Source organism: Esox lucius, chromosome 11 (genome assembly GCF_011004845.1).
Source record: "Esox lucius isolate fEsoLuc1 chromosome 11, fEsoLuc1.pri, whole genome shotgun sequence".
NCBI lineage: Eukaryota > Metazoa > Chordata > Actinopteri > Esociformes > Esocidae > Esox > Esox lucius.
In genome coordinates, this window is record NC_047579.1 from 13,952,579 (window position 1) to 13,971,653 (window position 19,075).

Consider the following 19,075-nt stretch of genomic DNA (forward strand, 5'->3'; position numbering starts at 1 on the left):
TGACATAAGTATTTGATACATCAAGAAGCAGAACTTAATATTTGGTTCAGAAACCTTTGTTTGCAATTAGAGATCATACGTTTCTTGTAGTTCTTGACCAGGTTTGCACACACTGCAACAGGGATTTTGGCCCACTCCTCCATACAGACCTTCTCCAGATCCTTCAGGTTTCGGGGCTGTTGCTGGGCAATACGCACTTTGCATAAACATTAAGGGGGTAATTAGCTTCTGGGGGCCGGGGAGGGGGCAGGTAATTTGATCAACTTACATTAGAATTGTTTTGTGGAAAGTTGTCCAAAAGTTGTGATGACACAGAGAACATTTTTAGATAAGCAAGATCAGTGGCAGCCATTAAAGGTGTTGGGCAAAAAATCTGGTCACACCATGTGGGATTTTTATGAATGACATGGGGGGCAGTTACCCAGGGGGCAAGTTACCCCATCTTACCCTATTCTTATATGCTTATAATACCTTGTTGAATTTATATAATAACTTGTTAAATGTATATAATTACACTGATACTAAAATCAAGTTCTGTTAAATAAAGGTTATTTTGTGATCCCCAATTATGTTTTTTGTGTCTGTTTCTGATGTAGAGTTACAGTATCACCGACAAACAGTTGAAGGTCAGAACTAGGGCTGCACAATAAATCAAAATATAATAAAAATTGTGATATTGAAATACACAATATCTAAATCACCAACATACATGTTTGTTCTTTATATGTTGTGATTTAATAAATATTTCAGCAGTGAGCAAGACAGTGTGTGGCAGTTCTTCTGTTTTCAGTTTTCCACAAACAGCCACTACACACACGTATTTGGTCCCACAACTATTTATTTAACTACAAAAATGTAGGTGCAAAATACAAAGAGTACTGTAAACTAGCAGCATCTGTGTAGTATTATTGGACATTTAGATATGGTACTAACATAACAGTGTAAACTAGCAGTGTATACTATTTAAAAAATATAGCAAGAAAATAAAGCAATAATATACATAAGACTGCACATAGTTAACAGGGCTTGACATAAGCATCAGCCCACCCGCCAAATGGGGGTGGAATTCGACTGTGGGGTGTAACGCAGTCACTCCTACTAGCCACTTTGATGGGTGAAATTTTATATATCTATTCACAGGGTTTATCCAGCATTCAAAACTCAAAGGCGACAGCCTTCCCAAAATCTTGCACCGCATCTGTGTGTTGCCATGGTAAAGCCATTTTGCATTCATAAATAAAATACCAGCGAATCACTGCAGCTAATGTGACAGTAGGAGGAAACATTTTCCATATATTCATGTTGCCAGGTGAGGGGTTTTCTAAACACAATTAGGATTTTGTAATGGACTTGGATGGGTCAGTTTTTCTGGAGTCTGCAGTGTATTGCAGTTTACTGACAATTAAATCTGTCAAACTTGCATAGAGGAACACACAGGTCCTGACATCGAAGAGATGAGTAAAGTTGGAAAAAACAAGGGGATCCTTGTTTTTTTTTTTTCACCCAAGCATGTAACAATATTTCATTAAAATGTAATAACCTCAAACTACATCCCCTAAGCATAATTTTTTTTTTTACATTTCAGGTGACTTCTAGTAGCCTAGAATTACAGATTAATTTAATGGGAGATCACGAGACAAACTAAGATGACAGGTGAAAAGACAATCAGATTAGGGTATGTACTATCACCAAAAAACATTAGGCTATATATGCAATATACATACCATACCATACCATACCATCTTCTTCCGCTTATCCGGGGCCGGGTCGCGGGGGCAGCAGTCTAAGCAGGGATGCCCAGACTTCCCTCTCCCCAGACACTTCCTCCAGCTCTTCCGGGGGGACACCGAGGCGTTCCCAGGCCAGCCGGGAGACATAGTCCCTCCAGCGTGTCCTAGGTCTTCCCCGGGGTCTCCTCCCGGTGGGACGGGACCGGAACACCTTCCCAGGAAGGCGTTCCGGAGGCATCCGAAAAAGATGCCCAAGCCACCTCAGCTGACCCCTCTCGATGTGGAGGAGCAGCGGCTCTACTCTGAGCTCCTCCCGGGTGACCGAGCTTCTCACCCTATCTCTAAGGGATCGCCCGGCCACCCTGCGGAGAAAGCTCATTTCGGCCGCCTGTATCCGGGATCTTGTCCTTTCGGTCATGACCCAAAGCTCATGACCATAGGTGAGAGTAGGAACGTAGATTGACTGGTAAATCGAGAGCTTCGCCTTGCGGCTCAGCTCTTTCTTCACCACGACAGACCGATACATCGACTGCATTACTGCAGAAGCTGCACCGATCCGCCTGTCAATCTCCCGTTCCATCCTTCCCTCACTCGTGAACAAGACCCCTAGATACTTAAACTCCTCCATGCAATATACAGTGTTAAAATATATATACAATTAACATATTTAAGACACTAACAATATAAATATATGAACATGAAGACACTGTATCAGTGACAGCAGCAGAGCCTACTGTAGCTGAAGGAAGTCGAGAGAGGGAGACAAACCATGTGACCTCAAGGCAAGGATGGGGAAAAAATAATGTGACAAGGCTGTAATATATGCAGCTCTGTTTCGTTTTATATGCACGACTATATTAACAAGAACATAGCATAACGAAATAGACAATATTGACTGTGATTAATTATAAAGCTGATGAGTGATATCAATTTTCTTTTTAATAACATGTTTATAGGCCTATGTTAAGAATAAATATATTGTATAATTTGGTTGCTGTTAGGGAGGACATTGTAGTGTGCATTAGCTGCTCAAATTGACAACAGGACAGATTTAACATAAAAATAGTTGTCTTTTTCAAGTGTGTAGCGACAAATTATATAAAGTATTTCACGAGGGGCGTCCGATACACACACACACACACTTTTTATTTTAGTCTTCTCAAAAGATAAGAAATAATAAACTCACTGCAATGTGAGTGACAATACAAGCTACATCCCTACAACTCCCATGAGGACTACCTGTATACAGTGTTTGATTCTGGTCCATTTGTGGCTTATTGCCTCGCACACCAGTGACCGACAGCGTGAAGAAGATAGATGTAGCACATCATAGTCAACTCTAATCAAATGAAACATAATTTCCCAACAACAAAATCATGGCTAGTGAAAATGGTGAGTGGCTTTGGAACTTTGGAAAACCACTAGCCACAGTGGCTGGTGAGTAAAAAAGTTAATGTGAAGCGCTGATAGTTAATATAAATAACACAGTTTCTTCCGCCTGAGACTTGAGGAATGCCAACTCTCGCCTCCTTATCGCTCTTTATTCAGCTGTCCTCAGCCTGATTCTTTCATCAGTATAGCAGCTGCATATAGTGGTCCTACTGCTCCTGTCCTCCCTGCAGGACGGTCCAGTTAGCATAGTCCATGTCCCTCAGCGCAGTGGGCATAGCCAACAGCAGTTTTTAAAAATAGCTTGTACTGAGTAATAATTTAATCAATTTGTCAATGTTTAGTGATTATTAGAGGCATACAAATGTTAACTAGCATGTCATTAATTAGCATTTTGCTATGATAACACCAAGCATCTCGTATCCGAAAACGGCATATCCTAAAAGAAATAATAAACTATCTTTGACAAGAAAACATAGATCTAGAGAGAAGGGTAGAGCGAACGGTAACAGCATTACATACCCGTCATCCTCTACACACACACAGCAGACCAGGCCTAACGCATCAAGTGCAGTGGCTGTATCCAGGGATATTATGCCTAGAATCAACAATGGTTATCTCATAGATAATCGCAATAATACAGCCATAAGGCAACGTATGTTACATCCGAATACGCCAAGCCCTAAAAAAGCAGATAGACAATCCAGAATGTGTGTAGCTACCAGACAGACACAGAACAGCCAACAACCTCTACACATAATCAATTGACCACACCCCAAAATACAAATGAACCAACAGTTACTGTGTTACACAGCGATGCACACAAAAATCCTCAGATGTGCGGCTTGTTAACAGAGTTGAATAGCCCCCTTTTTCACACGATCTAGTTGACTCCCCTTCAAGCTCTCTAATGCAATCACATGGCACTGATGGTGGTGTTACTGTTATAAAGCGTAATGCGTTTGACAACATTGAATTACGACAGTTGATAAATTTACAAAATTTAAAGAAAAGTTGATGACACACCCTCACAAAATAAATGGCTGTAAAATCACATTTGAAACACATACCCCGTTTTGAGACGTTTTGAAAAGGTTACAAGCTTTATGCATGAAAACATAATTGACCGGACCCAGTGTTGCCAACTTAGCGACATTGTCGCTAGATTAAGCAACTTTTCCGACCGACTTAGTGACTTTTTTTTCCAAAAAGTGTTGAGATAAATGAAGTTTAAATAATGCTGATTTAATAACCATGTATTCTTATGTTTTTGTTTTATTAAATTGTATGCTGCAGCCAGGTTAGGGAAATATGATTGAATACAATAACCATAAAAAGTTTAGAACTCTATACATTACACTCAGCCACACTCACTCAGACTTTACACCTGGCTCAGAGAGAGACAGGATTGAAACCCCACAATTAACATACAAATGAAACTGCCCCTATACATCACAAAGAGACCTTCTGTCTCCAGCCCCCTGATGTTCTAGTCTAGGTTAGGACAATAGAATGTAAATTACTGTAACCTGGTTAAGATTTTACACCTGTATACAAAGAACCTGTTGAACTATGACCGAGAATAACCCCCAAATGGGAAAAGTGTAGAGCATGTCCTTCATTGGACAGCGAAAACAAAGAGATTCGTCCAACATGTCACCATGCCAACGAAGAGCCAATAAGGATGGGTTTTACTCACGAGAGTGAAAAGTAACCGCCCCTGTGGCGGGAGTATCAAAACCAATGTTCGATCTTGATTCGGGGCGAATACTTTGTGGAAGCTCGAGGGTTGAGCAAATATTTGACCGCTGCAGTGTATTTCATGTATTTTGACTTATCAGTTCATATTAATAAATCTTTGTGCTAAATTTCCATTTGGACCGGAGCCTCGTCCTTCTTCAGAAATTCTGATACACGTAAAATTCTTAACAAAAGCAACTAGCGACAAATGTAGCGACTTTTTGTGGTGTTATTGGAGACTTGTTCTTACTCTTCTCAACGAGCAGCGGGTGCCGCCATGAGCCCCTCCCCCATCTGAAAGCACTCACAGACGGCCCAGTCCTCACACAGCAGTTCTTCCGAGCTGCGGTCAGAGCAGGAGATGTTAACTCCTCCGCGTCCAGACTGAAAATGAATTGCGCATGCGGGAAGCCCCAGCTGGCTTAATCCATGACCATGATGATATCTCCCCTTGTGTGTCGCTCTAAATTAATAATTGTTTTTCTAGCCTTTTGATTTGTTCTTTGTTTTTTTGCTCAGGTGATTATTTCTTGTACATGGACAACATTTGTAAATGTGCATGTATATTATTTTCCCCAATGAGAGTTTTGTATGTTAAAAAAGAAAAAACATATCCATTCATGATGCGGATGGGAAATTATGCAAATTAGGCGATGATGTCATTTACCAACTTCTAGCAACTTTTAGGACAGCCAATAACGACTTACTGAGGAGTTGGCAACACTGACCGAACCTATTGCGTCTTAAAAGCATGATTTGATCCCTAAGCGATCTATTTTCCTCTGCTAGTGTGGATACCTCCGTAGCTTCAAATCTCAAACCTTGTAAATGTGTATCTACTTCATATCTAAAACCGTTAATAATGAAATCCATATCATCGAATCTGTTACGAACAACATCTTTGATTCTGACCATGTGGTCATTTAGAAACTGATGCTCTCGCCCATGATCATAAACCATATCATACAATTGATTAAAATCAACACCGGCACCATCACGGTTTTCTCTTACCGGACCACTGAAGTCTAAAGCTTCGTTCACACCAGACACGGCATAGAATTACCGTACGGTAATTTAACACAGACATCGCAGTCAATCTACGCAAAAAACGCAATCAATCATCTGCATCTTCATAACCAGTGTCGCAAAGATGGAGGAGAGCCTCGTTATGCCAGTGTCTAGCCATCCTTGTTTATATGATACTACCTCGGACGTTTACCGAGACCTAAATGTTAAAAATGCGGCGTGGAAAAGTGTAGCCATGCAAGCAAAGATGCCAGGTTTGTAGAGTTGTGAAATTCTTCATTTGTTATAGCTAGCTCACCATGCTGGCAACAGCAGCTCTTGTTTGTCACATAACTCTTGCTAGCCACGTTGTATAGGTTAATAACCTGCTAGATAGAGAGCTAGAGAAAGTATGAGTAATCAACACATTTAAAGTGCATAAAAACTTATTTTTCACTATTAGAAGACGACTGTAGGATGAAAGGCAGAAACATCAGGGACAGATACATAAAAGAAAAAAGAGCAGAGAAGGAGAAAAAGAGGAGTGAGGCTGCAGCCAGCAGCCACCGTCCTTGGCGTTTCTTGCCAATTTTGTCTTTCCTCCACCCTTTCATCAATTCACGTCCCACAAGTGGAAACATGACTGCCAGGGACAGCCAGGTGCATGGAGTGGATAGGAGAGGGGTGGAGAAAGGAGGACAAGAAAGTTCAAGGGAGGAGAGGGGGGGACAAGAGAGAGGAGGGGAGGAGGGAGGAGGGCGAGAAAGAGGAGAGCAGAAGAGCAGAAGATGAGATTAGAGAAGAGAACATCAAGCTGGAAAGTGTTACTGTCCATGAGGAGCCCATGTCTGATGGTGACTCATCTTCAGCCACAAGCTCTTCACAAGCTACCAGACCCAGACCCCGTACACGGAGGCATCGGACAGGACAAGCCACCCCCAACATGACGCCATTTCAGCAGCGCCTCCTGACTGCCATTGAGGTAGAAGCCACCATTCCACCAAGACCCGATGATGAGGATGAGCTTTTTGCTAAAACCATCGTTCCCTCACTAAAAAGACCACCAACACAGAAGAAGGCTTATGAAAAATGATAATTCTCCAGCTGCTTTATGATGCAGAATTTAATTGTAAGTTATACATTGACACGCAAAATCAGAAATACAGCCCTGGGAAAATATTAAGAGACCACTTCACAATATTTGTGAGGAAAAGAGCAAGAAAAGCAGTCTCTGAATTCTATCCAGAGCTGTATTTTTTAATACTTCAACTACAGAATATTATTCTGTGTACATGTTTTCTAGTGCAATCTAATTTCTAATTTTTTGTAATTGCAGAGATTAAATGAAAATATGACGTCCCAGGATTTCCTTCTGCATGGTGCAACTGTTCCAGCCCTGCATCACACACATCACATAAACTCACTCAATAAAGTGCTTTTTTGGAAATGCTTGTTTATTGTTGAAATTACATTGATATTCTGTTAATAATAGTTATAAGTAATTTAGTACAAATAAATGGTTATTTAGTATTCCCCAAAGAATTTGTGTGGTACTGTGGAGGAGCATGGTCATGGATTGGTCACACCACTTTGTGTTTCCATGGGACTGCACCAGTTGGAGAAAAGAAGTAGGTCGTCAGGATCTCCTTCACTTTATTCGCCTCCCTGGTGGCTTTGTTGGATCCAGCATGAGTGAGTTCTCTCAAACTGTCACCTGGCATGTTCTGAGGAAGTTGTGGAGGATGCAGGTAGCCTTCACACAGACCTCAACAGTCTCTGGCTTTAGTGCAAGCACCCGTCAGTATATCCGCCACCGGGCAGAGAGGGTCCCGAATGCGCACTCCACCACCAACCTGGCCCGACTAAGCCGGTAATTGAAGATCCTCTGAGGACTTCCTGGTGCCTGGGGTCCTGCATAGGGCCTCATGAGGTTGGGCTTTAGAGGGAAGGCTTGGTCTCCCACAAAGACAAAAGGGATAGATCCCAAATGATCAGCACCTGGGAGTGTGGCTGGGGCTGGGATCCCCAGAGTGCCATCCCGGAGGGCTCGGCCAAAGGCAGAGTCCCTGAGAGTCCCTCCATCACTTCCCCTGCCATAAGCCCCAACATCAATGACCCTGAAACAATAGTTTGCATCGACAACTGCCAAGAGGACAATAGAATAGGTCCCTTTATAATTGAAAAATTGGGACCCAGAAAATGGCGGAGCCTGGATCACCACATGCTTCCCATCTATTGACCCGAGACAGCGAAAGTTCCACTTCTCCTGGAATTCTTCCGCAATTGCTCTCCAGTCTTCCTCTTTGGGGACAGGCATGTATTCATGAACTAGCCCATCCCAAATGGCTTTTGACACTGTGGACACAATGTTTGATACAGTGGACCGACCACCACGGTAGCTGTATCCAATGGTACGGTAGAAGTCACCAGTTGCGAGAAATCTGCAAAGAAAATTGGATGCGAATAGGATATTATGAGCCAGTAGTCCTATTGAGCACATTTTGTAGCAAAATGCACTTGTATATACATGTCAGGATAAAAGGTAAAAGTGTATGCTAAACGGCATACATTATCTCAATTTATTTTAAGATATTATATCACCCAGAATAAATTAATAAGACAATACAGAGTGTGAATTCACCAATTTACAACAAAGACTCAATGTAGTTGAAGGGCAATAAGTAAATATCAATACATTAGCAGTAATTCTCATTCATGTGTGTACATTAACATAATCATTGTGCAATTTCCCAGAATGTAAACCTTTCGTTATATCCATCTATTTTAAATGAACTGGTTGACATTCATGTAGAATTGCCCAGTTGTCATGAAGTGCTGATATATACACCGTAAACGCTATATTGAGAAAGCAATGCAGATGTAGAATCTCAACTAACCGAAGACAAATGGCCAGCCGTTCAGCTGGACTGATGGGCGCACGGTAGTTTGTCTCCATCCGTGCGATTTTAGCTCCGATCTTGCAGAGCAACAGGTCGAACTGGCCCCGATCCAGCCGAAAGTAGGTCTGGAACTCCACCCCAAACAAGCGTAGTTCCATGACCAGCTGATGGTACTCTCCATGCCGCGTTCTACCCTGTAGCAGTGGGTGGACCCAGAATGATCTGGGGTGCCGCTGGACACACCTGTCCTAGCATGGCGATGAGCAGAAGCTTTCTCAATTTAGGTTTCATTGTAGTAGATGAAATGAAAACGTCATCCAGGCTGTATATATATATTTTCCCTCCAATATGTTTTAACCAATCGGGTCTAGGATATGTCAAATATTTAGCATTTCAAACTTTGATCTTGTAGGCTATTACAAATAATGAATGAGCTGTCAAATCTATTTTTGCGATCCCATGAACCCATAATTGAAAGCTACATATTAGCTCTTCTTCGGTGGTACATCAACTTCCGTTTCAGATACCGTACGGAAAAGCACCGCACAAGTTGGAAAAATTTCAACTCATGCGACACACCTGCCGTACCGCAACCAAATCTGGCCGAGTACGGTAGATTAGACGCAGCGGTGCGGATTGCTTTCTATTGAAATGAATGGACTTCCGCCGGAACGCATAAAGATTGCCGTGTCTGGTGTGAACGAAGCTTTCGGTAGGAAGGCGGCTGCCGCTGGCGGTGAGCCAGCAAACGTGTTTGCGATTAAGACATTCTGACGCTTCTACTGTCTCTGGAGGACCACCGACTAATTGCTATCTGGGTAAGTGAAAACGAGGTACCATTGTAACATGGGCGTTGTGTTTGTATTTAATAATGTATGTATTAAATAATGCTATTGCTGTAGTTTAAAGAAGTGTAGTGTTGACTCACAGTACTGAACTTGCAGAACCACGTTTTGCTTCAATTGATGTAAAATTGTAAAAGGGTTCTGGATTAATGATAAAGGAATATCAGCAGTATTTGGCGAGGTGCAGCTTAAATATATTTTGTTTCAGAAATTGTTTTGTAAAAGTTACTATTTCAAGTTAATTCATGAAAACTGTTTGAGATACTGAAAGGGAGATTATTGTATTGTAAGTATAGAAAATGTTTGTTACATTTTGTAAATCTGCCATTATGATGTTCATGGAAAAAAATTAATTACCACATCGGACTTGACTAAGCTACATCGTGTCCGTGTTTTACTTTCTATTTTCCCCTTTACAGGGGTGTAACATCAACGCCTCTACCCAACTGATTCACAACACTTGTACTGGATGCTTGTGGTGGTGCTGGATTTGATTGTATAGGCAACATGTGAGGAGCTGGAGATTGAAAGTTATGTTCAGCCTGTCCGTAAGGAGACTAGAGCTATGCTTCGGCGTTAAAATCGGTTTGATAGCCAAAACCCACGGGAGAGACCTGCAAAGACGTGCAGTTCCCATCCTATTCACTTTGGACCTCGTCTTTTTCTATGTATTCTATTTATTGTTGTTTTTTTTAGTATGATGAGACCATAGACTGTAAAAAAAATGGACGACGCCCTTTCGCTCTTTTCCATTGGTGAAAACTGAAGCCGCCAGTGTCCTGATACGGCACTGACATCTTGGACTTGCGTCTGCACAGATAGCGATCTTGGGACCAGTTCTGCGCAGTAGTTATGCGCAGTAGCGAGCAGGAAGTAAAGCCGTAAAGCCGCAAAATCAACGGCCCCACCCCTGTGCCCCGCCCTCACTCTCCCTCGCAGAATGCGCATACCGTAATCAATCGCAAGTCCAAGTACAGTACAACCTTTGCTTGTTAAACCTAGACGATATGTTATAGCCTAACTTACATCATGTTTAACCTTAATTTAGAATAGGCCTAATACAAAAATAATTGGTAACTTCTAGCTAACGATCACCTGCTAGCTATTAACGAGGCTTGTTGTCTTTTAGCTAACGTTAGCTAGCCCATTACATTTATTTACTAATTAAATAGCTTATAAATTGAACTTACCGAAAACAATTCAAAGATCGATTGGAAATGCCAGATCGGTTAGCACTATGTACTGCAGAACAACCCATTATGTCCGTGTGAAATTATAGAAATTATACAAATTTTGAGATTAAATGTAAAGTTCCTCAGTCCTCCGAAGATTCAGTGGCTCCTCGGCTCAGATAGCTGTCAATCACAGCTGTGAATCACGACGTCACACCACCGTTTTTAGAGCATTAAATAACTAACTAAAAACCAACTTATTTAAAAAACAAGCTCTTGAATTTACATTAGCGTGATACAAACTACAGTAAATGACAGAAACCAGCTTCGGAAAAAAGATATTTGAAGGGTAATTTAATTGTTTAGTTGGTCTCGCGTCCCATTGAATAACATGGGGAGGGCGGGGTTTATGACCTATACTGGGACCACTCACCAGGGGGCGATCGAGACATTTTGGCTTCACTTTTCAGGGCTTGTGCGGCTTGGATGGGACCTTCAATATTAACACATTCCTGTATTTTTCATGTTCATTAAGCATTTAAAACAAACAAATTCTCTAATTCATTATTTTTTGTGAAAGAGAAATGCTTCAAAGTCCTAAAAATAAACAAAATATATTTCATTTAACATACATGCTTTTAAAATTTTTAGTTTAAGTAGGGATATAATGCTATGCTAATTCCATTTAGCTTGATTGTGTTCGCTACAGGGGTTGTCACAAAAGATGACCCAACTGGGGCCTCAAGAGGTCTCTTGCGCGGTCTATATTTATAACATTAACAGGGTACTTCAGTTGCTAAACAAAATAAATCTCCACAGAATATTATTCAACAGATAAAAGCACAGTTAAAAATAATATTAATTCAAATCACAACGCATACCATTATATCCCTACTTAGAGTAAATTCTTATCATATAACATTTTAACTTTAATAAGTATGTAAAAATATATGGCTTACCTTTTATTATTGTTTGAAAGTTCAAACAAGCATTAGCATGGCGCAATCCTTTTGTCGGAATGACTTGTGAAATGGATTCTTTCCCAACACAATCCAGCATTTAAATCAGAATACTTCTACGACATACTGAATGGCTACTTTAGCTGCTGATAATGAAAAATGCCCTATTTTTCCTGCTGGTCCATCCTATACTCTTCATTTCTAAACTACTTGTTTTTCTCTTGAGTAAAAAGACCATAAACTAGGGTGTCTGGTTTTGAGAGTGTGGGACATGGGGGGTCAATTCCCTTTAATGTAATGTGTTAAATAATCTTAAATTCAAATAGACCCATCGTTTTACATTCTCTCTCTCCCTAAATAAATGATGAAATTGATAGATAATTTGAGAAATGTTTATCCAGTTTTTTATATTGGTATAAAAATTTTGGCCAGTTTCATCCCTAATCATTGAGATGATACCTTGGTGCTGAATCACCTGTCCTGCTGCTGTGAGGAACCTGCGCAATTTCCCTTGTGCCATGTAGTCGTGCACCTCTCCAAACGTATATCTGCAATCTGTATATAGATACAACGGTTCAGGGTGAGTCCTGATGACTTCTAGCAGCGCTATGAGTTCTGCCTCTTGTGCGGACATGGAAGGAGTTAACTTGTCACATACAGTAGAAGCAGGACACCTCACCGTGCAGCCTGTGTGAAACTGACCATCCTCCCAGTAGCGTGAACCATCTATGTATGCTCAGGTCTGGTCCGGAAGCTCTTGATCCAGAACTGTCCCCAAGGCTTCTGGTTCTGTTTCACAGGTGTGTGGATGGCCCTCTCCCCCACCAAGTAGGTGAGGTAGGATCCTGTCATTGACAGTGATTACATCTCTAGCCTGTACATCTGCCAACCATCTAGCTAAACGTTGATCAGACACTCCTTTGATTCTGCCCTGCAACAACATTTGAACCAGTGTGAACAACCACAGGTTGTAATCTGACTAAGGGTTCAGTTGTTGTTAACATCCAGTGCAACGCCAGAAAGTGTTGTGTACACAGGTTAAATCCCTGTTCCAATGGAGGTTTCTTCCTGCTGTAGTAAGCTATAGGCCGTAGCTTACCTCCATGCTCCTGGGCTATAGGCCGTAGCTTACCTCCATGCTCCTGGGCTATAGGCCGTAGCTTACCTCCATGCTCCTGGGCTATAGGCCGTAGCTTACCTCCATGCTCCTGGGATATAGGCCGTACCTTACCTCCATTCTCCTGGGCTATAGGCTGTAGCTTACCTCCATTCTCCTGGGCTATAGGCCGTAGCTTACCTCCATTCTCCTGGGCTAAGACGCCATTCATCAGTGTTGTCCACTGTGTCAACCTGAACATGGAAACACTCTGATGGGTCGGGGAGGCCAAGGGTCGGTGATGAACTCAGCTTATAATTCAAGTTGATGAAAGCCTCCTCATGTTCTGGTTGCCAAACGAGAACAATCCCATGGTTTGGTCTTGCCCTTCATGAGAGAGTAAAGAGGAGATGTGATTTTAGCAAATGAAGGGAAGAATTCCTGCAGAAAATTGGCAGTGCCTAAAACCTTTTGCAGTGTATTCAGAGTGTGTGGGCGTGGCATTTCTGCAATGCACTTATGTCTGCAGGGGCGTTTCTAGGCATAGGTAGACTGGGCAGTCGACAGTCTACAGGTATTTCTAAGGTACCCCTAGACATATGACTATAGCTATGTAAATAATCATAAATACAACTATTTTCAAGGCACTGGCCAGTTCCCAAAGCACACCAGTGTGTGACGGCACACAGTTTGAGAACCACTGTACTGGTCTAGCTAGCATGCTCACTGTGATATTGTGGAACATGGGCTAAGCATAGAAAGAAAATGGGAAGACATTTGGAGAATCCAATTGATATGTCTTCAAGACATAATTTGGTTGTTTGTTTATTTTTTTTTTTTTTTTTTTTGGGGGGGGGGGGGGGGGGGGGGGCATTTAGAGATCTCGCCTTGTTCCCCAGTTTTGCCAGAAACGCCACTGTATGTCTGTCCTCGGTTAAGAAATGGTGGTTCGACTTCCGGTTTGGGCCATGCTGGAGTAGGAAGCACGAGAGACGAGCTCCGACCTAACTTGCTTAGAACTTTCCTTAAAGGTGTTTTTAACGCCGTGGAACTGAACAACGACGGATATTAAAGTGTTACTTAGCCACAAACGTATAATGAGCACCTCTAGACACAAACAATCGACGACGCGGAACACCATTGCTAGCAAGCTAGCTACTATGGCCTCCCCTGCTAACGAATGCTCCTCCAACAACGACGATGGACTCTCCATGGGCCAGCTGGTGGAGGAGCTGTCCAAGCAGCGTGCAAGTTTAAGAGAGGACATTTCCATCCTCATTCAGGAATCTATTGGCCCTTTACAGTCTTCTGTGAACGCTATAAGAGAGACTGTGGATACATTTCAACGCCGCTTGACTGCAACGGAATGCTTAGCGGGAGAGAATTTTGAAAAAATATTCGCAGCAGATGCAGCCATCAAGTCACTGCAAGCGCAGAATACAAAGCTCCTGGATCGCATTGAGGACTTAGAAAACCGCTCTCGCAGATCTAATCTGAGAATTGTAAATGTTCCGGAGGGCAGTGAAGGGGACGAGGATCCTGTAGCGTTCATGTCAAACATACTGATGGAGATTATGGGCAGAGAGGTGTTTGACTCTGCTCCAACTTTGGAGAGGTCGCACAGAGTGGGCAAAAAGCCTGAACACACTGGAAGGTCCCCTCGGCCGTTTGTGGTATGCTTCCAACGATTCCAGGAAAAGGAGCGAGTGCTGCAATGGGCCAGACGACACGACCTGAAATACAAAAATTCTACCCTGAGAATATACCCAGATTTCAGCGTCAGTCTGTCAAGAAGACGTGCGGAATTCAACGACATCAAGCAGGCACTTTACAAAAAGGGAATAAAATTCCTGCTGCTTTACCCAGCCTGCCTGCGAGTCTCTTTCGGAGGGAATACACTTAAATTTGACACACCGGAGGACGCCAAGGCGTTCTACAATCAACAGGTGAAGACCCCAGAGTGACCCGACAGTTTGCTTGACAGCTCTGAACTTGTTACGAAGTGGCTGTGTGGCTACTTTGGCTGACTGCCAGCGGCTATTTTTGTCGCCGTTAATTTTTTCGGACCGAACTGTGCTTGAGGAAATGGGTTGTCTTAGCCAACTGGTATAAAAGGATTTAAGCGAACATTTTAAGGTAAATCTGTGTTATGTGAATTTGTTTGTTTGGGACCATTCTATGCTGGGACTTAAGTTATAACTTACCAACTTATGTGGTGGCTAATGTTACACTAAGCAATATATGAATGTTAGCTAACTGTTACAGTTTAACGTTACTATCGTTGCCCAAGCTCACTGCCGGATTAGCCCGTGACGATGTGGCGAATGTTAGACGGCGATATTGATTATCTTGAAACTGTTTTTAGTTAAATTTTTAGAAGGTCAAGGCTCTCTCGCAGGTTAACGGTTTAGTTAAGACACGATGCATCCCCGGAAGATTCAGGATCCAGTAGGGGACCAGCGGTCTGCCTATGTTCTGGAGGCAGACATTGGATATTTTTATGTTATTTTTACTGTTGGGATGGGTTTGATTATTGACACAACTACTTTTTGTTCACTCTGTGTTAAAACGGGTTTTTATACTGCCAAAGGGGATTTTTGTACATTTTGTATGACTATTATTTTGGATGAGTTGTTGACGAACGGCCGCCTTTCTGCTGTGGGGTGTACTCTCCACCCCTTCCTCCTCTTCCCTCTCAAGACACATGTCTGACGACACAAATGATAGTAGAGCTGAAGTAAGCGTGTCTTCCACCCGATGTATAAGCTGGAATGTTAAGGGCTTGAACGGGCCGATTAAAAGAGCACGGATATTTTCCCACCTGAAAAAATTAAATGTAGGTGTAGCATTTTTACAAGAAACCCACCTGACCATAGCGGATCAAGTTAGGCTCCGGAAAAACTGGGTTGGACAAACTTTCCATTCTGCGTTTAACACCAAGGCACGGGGAGTGGCAATATTGATCCATAAAAAAATATTGTTTACGCCTTCAAAAACGATCTCTGATCCTCAGGGACGGTTCATAATAGTGTCAGGTTCCTTCTTTAATACCCCAGTCGTACTTATAAGTGTATATGCCCCTAACTGGGATGATGTTGGCTTCATTAACAACTTCATCTCCCTAATTCCGAATCTAGATTCACATAGGCTCATTCTTGCTGGGGATCTGAATACTGTGACTGACCCAGCTATAGATCGCTCCAATCCTAAAACTTTAGCACGTTCCAAAATGTCCCAGGCTCTTTGTGATTTCATGGATCAAACTGGCTGTGTGGACCCATGGAGGTTTTTCTACCCACATAAAAAAGAATTCTCTTTCTTTTCACACGTCCATCATACATACAGTAGAATAGATTACTTTTTTATTGATAAAACGCTCCTTCCTTCTGTAAAAAATGTGGAGTACACCGCCATAGTAGAATCAGACCATGCACCTGTGGTTCTTGATTTTCTTTTCTCTCAAAACCTAGCACAGCGCAATAACTGGAGACTGAACACAGCCTTATTGGCAGACAAACAGTTTTGTGAATTTGTATCTAAGGCAATTGATGAGTTTTTGTTGTTCAACAGATCAGACTTAATCTCACCATCTACTTTATGGGAGACATTGAAAGTTGTCATAAGGGGAGAAATTATATCATACTCCATATCACGTAATAAAGCGAGAAAACAGAGAGAGCAGGAACTTGTCAACTATATAAGAAAAATAGACCACCAGTATTCCTCGGCCCCAACCCCGGAACTATATAAAGACAAAATTGCTCTGAAAACGCAGTACGAGTTGTTATCGACACAAAAAACAGAGAGACACCTCCTCTGGTCAAAAGGGCGCTACTATGAGCATGGGGAAAAAGCAGGCCGCTTGTTAGCTTACCAGTTGAAATGTAATTCAGCATCTCGTATGATCCCAATGATTCGCAGTGGTTCACAGTCAACAATAGATCCAGTGGAAATAAACAATGCTTTTAAAGCATTTTACTCTGACTTGTATACATCTAAATTCCCACAAGATACATCAAACATGTCACAGTTTTTCAATAATCTAGATATCCCTAAAATAGATGTGGCTGTTAGAACTGACTTGGACAAGCCCTTGCGACTTCAAGAAATCTCTGATTCCATCCAGAAAATGCAAAGTGGCAAAACCCCAGGGCCAGACGGCTACCCTGTGGAATTCTACAAGAAATTCTCATCCCAGCTAGCTCCCATCCTTCTGGAAATGTTCAATCATTCATTCATTCAAACAAACCTACCACAGAGCTTAACAGAGGCCTCTATCTCACTCATTTTGAAACCCGGTAAGGACCCGCTTGAGTGTGGGTCATATCGGCCAATTTCACTCCTAAACACAGATGTAAAGATATTAGCTAAACTCCTTGCCTCAAGATTGGATACTGTAATGCCCCATATAATCTCAAATGACCAAACCGGATTCATGAAGGACCGCCACTCTTTCATAAATATTCGCAAACTCCTGAATGTTGTGCATTCTCCAGCATCCGGGGAGATTCCAGAGGTGGTTGTCTCCCTGGATGCGGAGAAGGCATTTGACAGAATCGAGTGGGGTTATCTGTTTGCCGTCCTCGAAAGATTTGGCTTTGGTTCTAATTTTATTTCTTATATCCGCCTGTTATATACTTCCCCAAAAGCATCAGTGATAACTAACAAATTAGCTTCCCAGCTTTTCCCTCTGTCGAGGGGCACCAGACAGGGCTGTCCCCTCAGCCCACTCCTGTTCGCATTAGCTATAGAACCTCTGTCGATTAAGTTGAGAACATCGCACGTCATACACGGGCTCCACAGGATGGGAGTCGAACATAGAATTTCCCTATATGCAGACGATTTATTGCTCTATATATCTGACCCAGTGTCCTGTGTTCCTAATATTGTGGAATTGTTACATATTTTTGGGCTTTTCTCCGGTTACAAATTGAACCTGTCTAAAAGTGAATGTTTTCCACTCAATAATTTGGCTCTTCAGATTTCAGATAATGAACTCCCCTTCCGTATTTCCAAATCTGGCTTTAAATACTCACCCGTAACTTCTCTGATCTTTACAAAAAGAATTTCAAACCTCTCATGAGAAAATTAGAATCGGACCTTCAGAGATGGTCAGCCTTATACCTCTCTCTCACAGGTAGAGTTAATTGTATAAAAATGAATGTTTTACCTAGGTTTTTGTATTTGTTTCAGTGTCTCCCAATATTTTTGCCCAAATCCTGTTTTCAGTCTTTAAATAAATTGATCTTTTCCTTTTTGTGGGATGGTAAAACTCCTAGAATCCGGAAAGAATTCCTAGAGAGACCCAAAAACCAGGGTGGTCTAGCACTTCCCAATCTAAGGAATTATTATTGGGCGTCAAACATACAAAAAGTTATTTATTGGTTTCAGTTTCCAGAAAGGGAATGGTGCCAAGTTGAAGGAAACTCCTGTTTATCAACATCTCTCTCCGCTTTAATTACAGCAAAACTACCTTTCTCACCAACACAGTACACTCCAAACCTTGTCGTACGTTCTACTCTCAAAATATGGGCACAATTTAGGCGTCACTTCAAACTTCTCGACTTTTCTATGTGTAGCCCTATTACTAACAACCACCTCTTTCCTGCAGCCAGATTGGACCATACCTTTACACAGTGGCACAGAGTCGGTCTTCGTAGATGTAGTGACTTTTATATGGACGGTCTATTCGGCAGCTTTGATGATCTTGCTGAGAAATTTAAACTACGCCGGTCAGATTTATTTAGATATTTCCAGGTCCGTCACTTTATTCAAACATGGTGCTCAACCTTCCCAGCCTTGCCAGTAAATTCGGGGTTGGACAATATCTTACAAACTCCTGTGCAGCATAAAGGGCAGATTTCAAATATATCCAACACAATCTCATCTTTTCAAAAAGTGTCATTAGATAAACTCAGAGCTGATTGGGCTGAAGAACTTGGGATGGAGATATCTGATGCAGCCTGGGACTGCGCTCAGAGTAGAGTTAATGGCACATCCTCCTGTGCCCGCCTTAACTTGATACAATTTAAAGTCTTTCACCGAATTTATTATACGAAATCAAAATTGTCCAAGATATACCCAGACATTGATGACAGATGTGACCGCTGTAATTCTACTTCAGCCGACATGGCTCATATGTTTTGGACTTGTCCAAAGTTAAAAGAATTTTGGTCAACGGTTTGCAAAATTTTAAATGAAGCATTTGGCACGAATGTAAGGCTGAATGCAGAAATGGC